The following is a 14,843-nucleotide window of genomic DNA, read 5'->3' on the forward strand; positions in this document are numbered from 1 at the left end:
ATAGCATCTATAAGCCACTGCTAGGAGGAGAGGGGTAGGCACCGGGGCCTTGGAGGCCGGGTGGAAAAGTCTGGTGATGGACGGAAGGGAGTATGGGGGGCTTTTAGTTGCAGTGTCTTCACGTCCTCTATCAGCGAGCCAACGGGCTATCCACTGCAGTTGTGCAGCTAAGTAGTAGTGTTCAAATCAGGGTGCAGCTAGTCCTCCCTGATCAGTGGGCAAGTATAGCTTCGTCAGTGCTAGTCTGTGACGCGTATTGCCCCAAAGGAAGTCCCGTAGCAACTTTGTGAGTGTAGCAAAGAAGGACGCTGGGATATATAGGGGCAGGTTCGCTAAGTAGTACAGTAGCCGGGATAAGACCACCATCTTAGATAACGCCGCCCTGCCTGTGACTGACAGGGGTAGCGTGCTCCAAAATTTCATTTGTGACTTAATTGCCATCACTGTCGTCCCAGGTTACCATCGAAGAGATCCGCAGGTTGCCGGTAGATCTGGATACCGAGGTAGCGGAATGTGTATGCACTCCATCGCACCCTCGTGCCCTCTAAAACATAGCCCGGATCACGTGTGTCTCCTCCAAAAGGGTAGAGGCAGGACTTGTGGACGTTCACTCGGAGGCCCGAAAGAGCGGCAAAATCACGCAGCTTGTGCTCCAACTGGATTGGTATATTGCCCACGTCTCTTACAAAAACAAGGAGATCATCCGCGTATAATGACACCTGGTGGATTGCGTCCCCCAGCGGTATGCCGTCCCCCAGCGTCACACGTATAGCTGCTGCCAGGGTTTCGATAGCGAGGGCAAAGAGGAGAGGCGACAGCGGGCATCCTTATCTTGTACCCCTACGGATTGGGACGGCGTCGGATACATATGGTCCCAACCGCACTCTGACCGTGGGGTTTTTGTAACAGTAAGTGGACCATCTGGAAGAACCCCAAGCCCAGATCGTACCGTAAGAGCACCGCCGCCAGGTAACTCCACTCTAGGCAGTCGAAGGGCTTCTCAAGGTAGAGCACCAGGCATCCCGCCCTAGGCCAGTCCCTCACCCTGTCTGTGGCCACTCGAAAGAATCTCCTCAGATTCAGCGAAGTGCTAGGCTTGGGCACGAATCCGTTCTGGTCAGCATGAACCAGCCCAGGGACCACAGGCGTCAGCCGCTCCGCCAGCACTTTAGCGAGTATTTTATAGTCCACGTTTAGGAGCGCCAATGGTCTGTATGACCCTAAACTTTCCGGGTCTCTGCCTGGTTTCAACAGCGACACCAGATAGGCCTCCCGCATCGACGGGGGGAGTGTGCACTCCTCCAGAGCCGTGGAGTACATGGCATGTAAGTGCCGCGTCAGAGGTTCCCGGTAGGCCTTGTAGTATTCCGCCGGCAGGCCATCTGGGCCCGGTGTCCTCCCAGAGGCCATCGACCCTATGGCATCGCCTATTTCCTCTAGGGTGAGGGGACTGTTAAGTGCCTCCTGGTGCTCCCTTGTAGTCGTGGGCAATTGGAGCGGTTCAAGGAACCTCTCAAGGTCAGAGCTGGAGCATTGTACTTTGGATTGATAGAGCTGGGAATAATGATCCAACATTACTTTGTGTATTTCCCTCTGCGTAAACACAAGGTTCCCCTCCATTGAGCGTATTGCTCCTATAGGAGTGTGCCTATCCTCCTGCTTCAGCAACCAGGCCAACAGACGCCCTGCCCTGCCCCCTGTGGCGTGGGTACGGGCCGTATGAGCGGTGTAGTTGTGGCAGTATAGTTTTTCCATGAGTACTGCGTTTTGTGCCCTAAGGTTTTCTAGCTGGGCAGATTGTTCGTCTCCACCCTCTCCCCCCTGCTCATATTGTAAAAGCCGTGTTTCAATCTGGCGGAGCGATAGTGACAGCTGCCTGCGGATGTTCCATGTGGCGCCCAGGCAATTTTCCCTAACAGCTACCTTGTGGGCATCCCATTCCACTAGTCTAGAGCTCGCTGACTCTTCGTTGAGTTCAAAGTATTCGAGAACCATTCTTTCAAGGGAAGTGCGGAACCAAAGTGTCATGGGATTGTGGTCGGAGTGTGTCCGTCCTAGGTGTTCCGCCTTCTCAACGAGCGGGAGCAGAGATTGGGACCCCACTATCCGGTTGAGATGCACATGTAAGCCGTGCACCGCCGAGTAATAGGAGTATACATGGTCTGTAGGGTGTAGTACTCTCCACAAATCCAGTAACGCCCACTGAGCCAGCCAGTCAGAAAGCGCCCGAGCATTTGAACCAACCGTCGTCGCTCGGAGGGGAGGGAATGATCTATCCAAGTGTACATCGAGTACCGAGTTATAATCCCCACCCAACAGCCAGGGGAGTCCAACATAGGGGGTCAGGGCAGCAGATAGTTGTGCCAGGAACGTGGGTTGGTCCGTATTCGGGGCATACACAGAGCCAAGCAGTATTTGTTGGCCATTGAGTGCGGCCTTCTGGGTCTACCACTGATTCTGTGCAAAGAAATTGAGTACCCTCTCTCACCCAGATCAGCGTACCCCTCGCATGTGCCGAGTATGCTGTGCCGTATATTTGTCCCCTCCAGCGTTGACGCAGCCTGTCTAACTCCTCTCTAGTCATGTGTTTCCTGCAGGAGGGCGATTGCGGCAGAATGTCTCTGAAGGTACGCAAAAATGGAGTAGCGTTGAGTAGGCGTATACATACCCCGTATGTTCCATGTGACTATGGCCGAACGTGTTATTGGTGTTAGAATCTAGGTGACAAGAGCGCTAGGGGCGGGGGCACCACGGGGTGCGGAAGCCAGGGGTATATGTGAGCGTCCCGATGTGCTGCAATAGAATCAACATCAATAAGAATACTGCAAACAACAATATCATAACATCTGGGGCAGGCATTGCAAGATACCTGTCCAAACCTCATACAACAAATGCACGGTATAAACTAGGCCAACATGTCGCCTATGGGGTGCGTGTACTAGTGTTGTTATAAAGTGTCCACCCCCTCAGTGCCAGTGTGTCTGTTGCGCCAGTTACTTAGCCCGGGATGTTGTTGCATGGATCCCGTACATTACAGGCAGGACCATCGAGGCCGGGCGGGAGCATTTTGACCCATAGTCTGTATGCCACAACCTATAACAGGAGCCCCGTTACTGCCCCTGCGCATTGCATGATACGTGACTCAGCCTGTCTAGTGTTCCCAGACTGACCAATAATGTCTTAGACAGCAACAGACATAGTTCTACTTGCGCAAGTGTCTCATGCCGCTTGTTTCCACATCTGTCATGCTTCATATGATACTGTCAGCTGTTTGTGGAGTGATCACTGGTAGGTTAAATTCTTCGGAGATCTCTGTGGACGGGGATGAGGAGCCGCTGGTCACCAGTATCTCCCGAGTGGAGATGCCCGGTCTGTCCATGGACGGTGTAGCCCCCAGGCAAGACATATTTCTCCTCCTTCACATATTTCACCTCCTCCTCATCACATCCCTTTGCCTCCACATCCTCCTACGCATCCTTCTCCTCCACATTCTTTTCCTCTTACACATCCTCTTCATACACATCCTCCTCCTCCCACACACCATCCTCCTCCTTATATGCATCCTCTTCCTCCTCATACACATCTTTAAATACATCCTTCACCTCATACACATCTTCCTCATACACATCCTCCTCATGCACTTCCTCCTCATACACATTCTCCTTCTCTTCATACACATCATCTTCCTCCTCATACACATCTTCATCCCTTTAATACACATCCTCATCCTCCTCATATACATCCTCCTCATACACCTTCACCTCCTCCTATGCCTCCTCCTCATGCACATCCTACTTGTACACATCTTCCTCCTCATATACATCTTCCTCCTCATATACATCTTCCTCCTCATATACATCTTCCTCCTCATATACATCTTCCTCCTCATATACATCTTCCTCCTCATATACATCCTCCTCCTCATATACATCTTCCTCCTCATATACATCTTCCTCCTCATATACATCCTCCTCCTCATATACATCCTCCTCCTCATATACATCCTCCTCCTCATATACATCCTCCTCCTCATACACATCCTCCTCCTCATACACCTCCTCATATACATCCTCCTCCTCATACACATCCTCCTCCTCATACACATCCTCATACACATCCTCCTCCTCTTCATACACAATCTCCTCCTCTTCACACACAATCTCCTCTTCATACACAATCTCCTCTTCATACACAATCTCCTCCTCTTTATACACATCCTCCTCCTTCTACACATCCTCCTCATATACATCTTCCTCATACATATCCTTGTTCACCTCATCATCCTTGTACAGATCCTCTTCCTCCTCGTACACATCTTCAACCTTCTCATCCTCCTCATAAACATCCTCATTTTCCTAAACCACATTCTTCTCATACACATTGTCTGCCTCATACTCCTCCTCATACAAATCCACCTCCTCATCATACATATCCTTACAATTACAATTGTTCGTCATTAAATGCAATACTGTGCTAGATAGTAGTTTGTTAAAAAAAAAAGGCATCAAGCTTTATAACACACAAGAACCAAGGTACAACAATTCAGCTATTACTATAAGAATAATTCAACCCTCAAGACCATTCACTTTCTAGAGAGTAAGATCACACACTTTCCATTAAGGCTTTTCCAGAGGCAACGTTTAAAGCTGTCTCAATATAAAGCACAATCGAAATTCCCAATACATCAAAGTTAAAATATACAGATCTTCTTGAAACAGTACCTCTTATTTCTCTGGGGATAAAGTTAATCCCACACTTTACATCAGAACATTTCAAAAAAGCACTCATTTTGTAACAGCCTTTAAGTACAGTGTGATTATAATATCCAAGAAAGCCATCAAAACACAATATGCAGTGCCTCACATCGGACTAAATCCCTAATCCTAAAAATAGCAGCCTAAATGTTTTCTCTTTTCCCCATGAAAAACAATTGACCCAGGAGGGGATGGATTGTAATAAACTTGACTCCTAAGGCATATGGGAAATTATTTCTCTTCAATCCTTTTATTCTCCGTGCTGGGTTTATACCTACCATGACTCTTTATAAAAACATTCCATATGTGTTTATTGGGGATCCTAGATACATACTGGGACTTTTTTGGAGAGCTGAGCTAATGGGCTATATGCAATATGGGTGGCTTAGAGTAAAGATATTCTTGTCTAGATTATATTTAAGTTCCATCACTTTTATATGTATCCGCTTATTTTTTGGCAAAGTTATTGATTATTCAAGTTACAAGATGCTTATCTATGAACTAGACTTAGCCAAACAGTAATTCATAAGATGTGAAAGATTATCAGTACCTTCTAGTAAAGCTTTTCAAATTATATAACTCTTCAGGAGTGCATAAATCAAGGACATATAGCCAGTGTTAAAGATCCCATGAGGTTAGACCCAGCTCTAGCCTTAATGTTGGTGTCATTGTGCTGGGGGTAGAGTAAATAGATTTTTTAAGAGCTACTTATTAAGGCAGACCTTTTTGCTCTTCAGCCCAAGGCTTACAGCTCAGCTCTATGAAGGGCTTGAAAGCAAATTTTCCTCTCATAACTGTTTTTTCAGTGGCTCAAGGCAAATCCCTCCTAATTGAGAGGCATACCTTTTTTGAGTATTTGATGAATCATTAGACGTTTATTTTCAGAGAAGGAGTGTCTTAAATACTTATAAGTCTGTACTTGCTCTGCAGGAGTGTTCAAAGGGAACCAAGTGAGTTTTTAAGCATCTTTGCGAAAATGAATATTTTAGCTATTTCAATATTGAGCGTTAAAAAGTTTATTTTACTAAATCTACTAAGGACTGAGATCTAGCTTTTCAGTCCAACTGGCGTGTAGTCCATAAGAACCAATTCATCTGCTTATATTAGAAACTGAACATGAACAACTCCTGTTTTGGTGAAAAAGAATAAGTCTTTGACATTGGACTTGGAAGGTCATATAGGTAGAGTCTAAATAGTAAAAGGATAAAAACACATCCCTCCTCCACACTGTTTTAAATTGGGAACGTCTTTTAGTTTCCCAACCCCATTAAGATCTTCATGGGAGATAATAAGGTTAGAAAGCTTTCTTCATAACATGTCTTGAAATACTCTGTTGATGGTGGCTATAAAGTCTACAAAGCAGCAGCATAGTTTTCCTGCTAGTACAATGGACTTGATTACTAATGCCCAGAGACCAAAGCAATAGTCTATAGTGCTGTGATTGCTGTAAAGTCACCTTATTTTCAGGGAATAATACCCCCAGTCTTTAAACAGATTTTGAGACCTTTCAAAACTGGTCTAAAAAATGCCTCCATGATGGAATGTAAAAGAGATGACAATTTATAGTTTGCTGGGTCATTGTTGTGAGAAGTTGGCCTGATGTATGATGTCACTAGTTATAGTGTACACCTTATATCAGTCCAAATACCCTTATGGTGATTGGTTGTAAAGTCAACCTTATAGACCAACTATCCTAGTGGTAGCATGGACAAGAGCAGTCTTAGGCTAAACTCTGAATGGCATGTGAAGCCAGCTGTGATACCATATATAATCCCTTGAATACCAAATGAAAGGACACCACAACAGATATATATATAAAATAAAGTGTATTTATTCTAAGCAAACCCTCAGCACTCTTTATGAGATTAGAGGTAAGTACAACACAGTCTTATTTAAGCATACATTAAGTCACACAGGTAAGTAATACAGTTAGGCCCTAGGGGCCACGCAAACCATATACTAAGTAAGTGGTATAAGAACCACTGTCACGGAAATAGAATAGGCCTAGGCCTAGGGAATCGCTGGGGCTACACTACACTAGCGTTAGTTAGGAAGTGGGAGGCCCACGGGATTCGTGTGCAGAGTGGAAACACTCACGCGTAATGCGTAAAAGTCAATAGCAATAGTATAGTTTAGAAAACGGTAGATTTAGGACACTTCCGGAGTACCTAGGAAGTTGAGACTTGAAAACTAGACACTAGGATAGTCACTATCCTGATGAGCACCGGAGTACCCAAGTTACCTAGCCCACAGGCTGCGGGTGCATAGGGGTGAAGATGCGTCGTTTTCGTCGTCGACTCCTATGGATGCCTGAAGAAAGATGCTGACAGGCAGTCAGTGAAGAGTGTCCGGTGGATCCCAAGGCTGGGATCTAGAAGAGAAGAAACCTGCAAGCAGAAGGGACAGAGTCAAGGTCACTAGCCAGTGACCACGTGGAACCAGGAAGGAACCAGGCGATGTCGTGAAGATTGCAGGTGAAGGTGAAGCTTGTCGCTGCAGCCAGGAGGACCAGGACCAGGAGGACCAGGACCAGGAGGCGAGCTGTCCCACGAAGGCTCTTGCTGTCGGCGGCGTCGAAGTTGGACTAGGACTCACCAAGCCTTGGCAAGCGGAACCCACGAAGAACGAAGGACTTGCTTCTGGTGCAGACCAGGAAGGTCTGGGGTGCTTCTTCTTTGCAGAGAAGCGGGAGCCAGTCTGGAGGAGCCAAACCAGCGCAGAAGATTTCAGGGTGCGTCGTCACAAAGGCCACTAGCCAGCGGGCAAGCAACCGGACAGACGCGGCAAGCAGGAAAATGCTGAAGGGCCCCACGCAGGACTCGTGGAGTGTGGGGGGCTGGTCTTCGGTGCAGATGGTGCTTGGGGTTGGGGCTTCTCAATCCCCGGTGCATAACTTCGAGGGTACCTCAGAAGCTGCGCTTTAAGTTACTAGCCACTTTTTCCAGGTAGCCGGTCCCACGTCGCTCGTCGCCTCCACGGATCTCAGCTCGGCTGTAGATGTGGATCAGGGTCGGAGAAGTCTGGAAGTCAAGGCTCTGGTCGGGCTCTGCAGTCGGTTCCTCGTAGAACGTGGGCAAAGCAAAGGGTAGTCTCTTGATGGTGCCTGTTTGCACAGGGTAGCCACTCCTTGGCTACAAGGGAGATTCTTCAGTCTTCTTCTTTCGTCGAATGTCGAAGGTCCAGAGTTTCTGTTCAGTTTTGCAGGTTCAGGATAATCTAAAGTCTTGAGGCCCAACTCCCACTCTTATACTAATCTGGGGGGCTGGGATACCTGCTAGGTCACGCCTTATGGGTGGGACCTGGGAGGGGGTGGTTACACCCACTTCCCTTTGTCCAGTTTCGCGCCAGAGCTGGGGCTGGAGTGCCCCAGCGCCGGTTTGAACTGGACTATGCAAGGAACACCTTGTGTGCCCCAGGCATGTCTCATTCCTTTCAGCCCACCCTGCCCCAATACACTAAAGGCTGTCTGGGGAGGTGCTAGCACCTCCCCAAGCAGGAAACCTATTGTCCAGGCCTCCCTGGCTGGGATCACTCCCAGCTGCAGGAGGTCAGACTTGTGTCGTGGCAGCAGCATCCATTTTGTGATGCTGAGGCTTTGGTCAGAGGCTAACAGTTGAAGTATGATTTTAACATGTCTTTCCCTCTAGAAGGGGGGAATAATATTCTCATGTCCAGAAATGGCATGGGGGTATTATTCCACAGTGTTAGACACCTTACACGACATGTTTCGATAAAGCCAAACCATAGTTACCATAACCGTCTAAGATTATAAGGCACTTTAAGAGTATATGGTAGGCTATATCATAGAACAGCTATAAGGACAAGGTTCCGAAAGCTGCAAACAGGCTCAGCTCATGCTAGAGCACCATCTCACATGTTACCAAGCACTCTGCCTCCAGGATTGTCAAGGCCTGCCATAGGAGTGACTGATAGGTACACATGTGTCTATATGTAAGTTAGGTATAGGAATACTACACCTAAGCAAGGGGTGATTACACGACCTTGCCCCAGCTGAGTGATCAGCCAGTTGTGTCAAAATGAAAGGCCAGGGGTGGCATAATACATGCTGCAGCCCCTGGTAGGCCTAGGGTACACCTATGCCCTGGGTACCTAGGGTACACTGTACAGGGGCCAATAAGGTGATCCTATCCAAATGGGTTATGCACCTAAAGTACATAGTATTAATTTAGAGAGAGAACAGCAGGGCTGTGGGTCTGATTAGCAGGCCCACAGCCACATCTAAGTCGAAAACCAGTAAAGCAAAAGCAAAAAGTGGGGGTGAACATAGAAAGCAGACCCTACTCTCCTACACAACCCCCCCCCAAACTTAGGGACATTAAACTAACCTTGACCAGTTGAGTCTTCGTGTTCTAAGTGGAAATATCTGGAGAGTCCATCTGCATTGGCATGGTCAGTCCCAGGTCTATGTTCCACTGTGAAGTCCATCCCCTGTAGGGAAATGGACCACCTAAGAAGTTTGGGATTTTCACCCTTCATCTGATTTAGCCACAAGAGGGGCTTATGGTCTGTCTGAATCTTGAAGTGAGTGCCAAACAAGTATGGCCTCAGCTTCTTCAGGGCCCAAACCACAGCAAAGGCCTCCCTCTCAATAGCTGACCAACGTTTCTCTCTAGGGGTCAGCCTTCTACTTATAAAAGCAATGGGCTGGTCTTGACCATCTACATTCAGTTGTGAAAGAACAGCTCCCACACCTAACTCAGAAGCATCTGTCTGGACAATGAACTCTTTGGAGTAGTCTGGACTTTTCAGAATAAGTGCACTGCACATGGCCTGCTTCAGGTCATCAAATGCTTTTTGACAGCTTACTGTCCACTGAACTTTCTTTGGCATCTTCTTGGAGGTCAAGTCATTAAGTGGTGTCACTATGGACCCATAGTTCTTAACAAACTTTCTGTAGTACCCAGTCAGGCCCAAGAAAGCTCTGACCTGAGTCTGGGTAGTTGGAGGAGCCCAGTCCTTTATGGTCTGGATCTTGCTCTCCAGTGGTTGAACCTGACCCCCACCAACTAGGTGGCCCAGGTATACAACCTTGCTCTGCCCTATCTGGCACTTAGTGGCCTTGATAGTGAGGCCTGCCTTTTGCAGGGCCTCTAAAACATTCCTCAGGTGGACCAGGTGATCCTCCCAGGTGGAGCTAAAGACAGCAATATCATCAAGATAAGCTGCACAATAATCATCCAACCCAGTAAGGACTTGATTCACCAACCTTTGGAAAGTGGCAGGTGCATTCTTCAAACCAAAGGGCATTACCACAAATTGATAATGTCCTCCTGGGGTCGAGAAAGCAGTTTTGGCCCTTGCACTCTCAGCTAGTCTGATTTGCCAGTAGCCTGCTGTTAGGTCAAATGTGCTCAAAAACTTAGCAGCTGCCAGTCTGTCAATGAGCTCATCTGCCCTAGGTATTGGGTGGGCATCTGTCCTAGTGACAGCATTGAGACCTCTGTAATCCACGCAAAACCTCATCTCTCTCTTACCATCTTGGGTGTGAGGTTTTGGCACAAGAACTACAGGACTAGCCCAAGGGCTCTCTGAAGGTTCAATGACTCCCAGCTCCAACATCTTTTGTACCTCAACTTTTATGCAGTCCCTGACATGGTCAGGTTGCCTGTAGATTTTACTCTTCACAGGCAGACTGTCACCAGTGTCCACCTCATGGGTGCACCAGTTTGTCTGACTTGGGGTCAGAGAGAACATATGTCTGTAGGATTGCAGAACCTGTCTGCAGTCCTGTTGCTGATGGACAGTGAGGCTGTCAGAAAAGACCACACCATCAACTGAGCCATCATCAGGGTTCTGAGTCAACAGGTTTGGGAGAGGGTCACTCTCTTCCTCCTGCCCCTCATCTGTAGCCATGAGTAGCCCCATGTCTGCCCTGTCAACATATGCCTTCAATCTGTTGACATGAAGCACCCTGTGGGGGCTTCTGGGAGTCCCAAGGTCCATCAAGTAGGTGACTTCTCCCTTTTTCTCAACAATAGTGTGGGGTCCAGACCATTTGTCTTGGAGTGCTGCTGGGGCCACTGGCTCCAACACCCACACTTTCTGCCCTGGCTGGTAAACAGTCAGTACAGCCTTTTGGTCATGCCAAGCTTTTTGGAGTTCTTGGCTTGCCTCAAGGTTTTTAGAAGCCTTCTTCATATACTCTGCCATCCTGGAGCGGAGACCAAGTACATAATCCACTATGTCTAGTTTGGGTTGTCTGAGAGGTCTCTCCCATCCTTCCTTCACCAAACACAGGGGTCCTCTTACAGGATGCCCAAACAAAAGCTCAAAAGGGCTGTAGCCAACCCCCTTTTGTGGGACCTCTCTGTAAGCAAACAGAAGGCAGGGTAAAAGGATGTCCCATCTTCGCCTAAGCTTGTCTGGTAATCCTTTTATCATTCCCTTTAGGGTCTTGTTGAACCTCTCAACAAGCCCATTGCACTGTGGGTGATAGGGTGTGGTGAACTTATAGTTAACACCACACTCCTTCCACATTGCAGTCAAGTATCCTGACATGAAGTTGGTACCTCTGTCAGAAATGACCTCCTTTGGAAAGCCCACTCTGGAGAATACTCCAAGCAGGGCCCTTGCCACAACAGGAGCTGTTGTGGTCCTCAGGGGAATTGCTTCTGGGTACCTGGTGGCATGGTCCACTATCACCAGTATGAATCTGTGCCCAGATGCTGTTTGTGGGTCCATTGGTCCTACAATATCTATGCCCACTCTTTCAAAGGGGACCCCCACCACAGGTAGTGGTATGAGGGGGGCCTTTGTGGTGCCACCTGATTTGCCACTGGCTTGGCAGGTGACACAGGAGCGACAAAACTCCTTGGTATCTTCTGACATATGGGGCCAGTGAAAGTGAGGGACAAGCCTGTCCCAAGTCTTGTTCTGGCCTAAATGTCCTGCAAGGGGAATATCATGGGCCAAGGTTAGAAGGAAGCCTCTGAACTTCAGTGGTATGACCAACCTCCTGGATGCACCAGGCTTGGGGTCTCTAGCCTCTGAATACAGTAGCCCTTCATCCCAATACACTCTATGGGTACCTTGAGCATTCCCTGCAGCCTCAGCAGCAGCCAGCTGTCTGAGGGGTTCAAGAGAGGGGCAGTCTAATTGAGCCTGCCTCAGATCTGCCCTGGAAGGTCCCCCTGTCCCAAGAAACTCAACCTGATCAGGTTCAAGTTCTTCTAGGACAGTTCCTTCAGGGCTCTCAGAATCATCCTCCTGGGAGGGCTGATCCACCACCTGAGGCAGGGGGGAAGGCACAGCCTTAACCCTACTGCTCTTTCTCTTGGGTTGTGACTGGTCCATAGTTTCAGGATCCAGCACTTGTTCAGTGGTGCACTTTTTGGCCTGTGACCTGGTCACAGCAAGGACATGTGCATCTATCCCCAGCATTTCTGCATGGGTCCTATACTCCACTTCAGACCAAACTGAAGTTTCAAGATCATTGCCCAGTAAACACTCTACAGGAAGGTCTGAACTAACAACAACTTTCTTGAGGCCAGTTACCCCTCCCCAGGAGAAGTTAACAATAGCCACACTATGGGAGGTAGTGGCATTGCTAGCGTTGGTCACTAGGTAATTCTCACCTAGTATGATCTGTCCAGGGTCCACAAAAGCAGGTGTCACCATTGTGACACTAGCTCCAGTGTCCCTGTAGGCCTGAGCCATTCTTTGGTTGATAAAAGGTGTCTGTCTGTACTTGCCCAGGTTACTGGGGCCTACAGTAGAGGACAAAGCTAAGTCCCCATCACAGATCAGAACAGCCTGAGTAGGTACTCTGACTAGGCCAGAATCCTCCTCAGTTCCCAGGGTTAACCCTACTACACCCTTTTGCTGGGAACCACCACTTACAGCTGAACTAGGGGGTACAGTTGCCTTAGGGGCAATGGTGGCTGGGGGCTTATCCTTTTTGGTGCACTCACTAAACCAATGTGAGTTGGACTTACAATAGTTGCACCATGGTTTCTTTTGGCCATCTTTCTTCTTATCCTTTTTGGGACCACCCTCCCCCTGAGCCTTTTGGGGGCCTGGCGAAGACTTCTGGTCTTTTTGTTTCTGCTCATTACCCTTCTGGTCTGCCTTTTTCTGATCACCGCCCTGGTTCTGGTTTTTCTGCTTAACTCTAGTCCTGACCCATCTATCTGCCTTCTTTCCCAATTCTTGGGGAGAAGTCAGATCAGAATCAATCAGGTGTTGATGCAATAGCTGGTTTTGACAGTTGTTAAGTATTTGCTCTCTCATGATCAAATTATACAATCCTGTATAGTCCTTAACCTTACTTCCCATTAGCCAGCCTTCCAGAGCCTTAGTGGCACAATCTACAAAGTCAGTCCAGTCCTGAGTCTGTGTCTTCTGGGTATCCCTGAACAACAACCTGTATTGTTCAGTGGTTAGGCCAAACCCATCAATCAGAGCACTCTTCAGGACAGTGTAATTATCTGCATCCTCATCACTAACTGTGAGGAGCGTGTCTCTGCCTTTCTCAGAGAAGGAGAGCCACAAGATAGCTGCCCACTGACTTTGGGGTACCTGCTGTACTTTGCAAGCTCTCTCCAAAGCAGTTATCCATTTGTGGATGTCATCCCCACACTTGTAGGGAGGGACAATCTTGCTCAGGTTTCTATTATCATAGTGCCTGTCTCTATCCTTAGGGATATTGCTGCCACCAGTGGGTTCTGACCCACTCAACTTTTGTTCTCTAGCCAGAGCAAGCTTCTCTTTGGCAAGGGCAAGTTCTTCCCTCTGAATCCTCAGATTAGCTTCCCTCATTCTGGCTTCATGCTCCTTTCTCTCAGGGGAAGTCATTCCCCTGTGAGAGGAAGCATTAGAGATGTTAGAGACATGGGAGTGGATGGATTCCCTTGAAGGGGATCTGTCCCTCCTGCTTCTCTGTGTAAGCCTACTTGGGGGTCTGTAAGGGGGGACCCCAAGCAAACTCCCATATAAGCTTAGGTTAGCCTGGCTAAGTCTTCCTACTTGGCCCTGGCTGTCTACCTCTTCATCTGAAGTCTCCTCTGACTCCTATGTGGTGGGTAGACCCTCCTCTGTACCTAGGGTACCTGCCTGAGATGCCCTAAGAATGTCATACTCCTCTAGGAGTTGTCTTAACTGAAGGAGGGTAGGGTTTGCACCCTGTTTTATTCCTCTGGAGGTACACAAGTGTCTCATCTCCTGGAATGTTAAGGTATCATATCTAGAGGGGGTCTTTTGCAGACCTGATCCTCCTGAGAGAGCATCTACTTGATCTCCTCTCAGAGACATGATCTAGTGAGGGTGTGGTGTGTGCACCTACCTACACTAGTTGTATCTACTAAAACCTCTCTAGTAGTTGTAGTCAGGGTGTGTTATTCCCTTCAACCTACAACTACAAAGTCCAGTAGGACTTAAGTATTATAATCTATGTTATATGTACCTAGACAATATCTGTGTGATCTTTCAATTTAGTATCTCAAGATTACAATGGTATTACAACAGCAAGCTCAGATCCCAACCGCTGCTCACCAATGTGAGAAGTTGGCCTGATGTATGATGTCACTAGTTATAGTGTACACCTTATATCAGTCCAAATACCCTTATGGTGATTGGTTGTAAAGTCAACCTTATAGACCAGCTATCCTAGTGGTAGCATGGACAAGAGCAGTCTTAGGCTAAACTCTGAATGGCATGTGAAGCCAGCTGTGATACCATATATAATCCCTTGAATACCAAATGAAAGGACACCACAACAGATATATATATAAAATAAAGTGTATTTATTCTAAGCAAACCCTCAGCACTCTTTATGAGATTAGAGGTAAGTACAACACAGTCTTATTTAAGCATACATTAAGTCACACAGGTAAGTAATACAGTTAGGCCCTAGGGGCCACGCAAACCATATACTAAGTAAGTGGTATAAGAACCACTGTCACGGAAATAGAATAGGCCTAGGCCTAGGGAATCGCTGGGGCTACACTACACTAGCGTTAGTTAGGAAGTGGGAGGCCCACGGGATTCGTGTGCAGAGTGGAAACACTCACGCGTAATGCGTAAAAGTCAATAGCAATAGTATAGTTTAGAAAACGGTAGATTTAGGACACT

General features: G+C 47.7%; 1 protein-coding gene across 2 annotated transcripts in view; it reads left to right on the forward strand.

Annotated features, from left to right (window-relative positions):
* OSBPL1A (oxysterol binding protein like 1A) overlaps positions 1-14,843 on the forward strand; it is a 1,951,189-nt gene that overhangs the window by 1,492,233 nt on the left and 444,113 nt on the right. The window lies entirely within an intron of this gene.

The sequence above is a fragment of the Triturus cristatus genome, chromosome 5_1, assembly GCF_964204655.1.
Source record: "Triturus cristatus chromosome 5_1, aTriCri1.1, whole genome shotgun sequence".
Taxonomy (NCBI): Eukaryota; Metazoa; Chordata; class Amphibia; order Caudata; family Salamandridae; genus Triturus; species Triturus cristatus.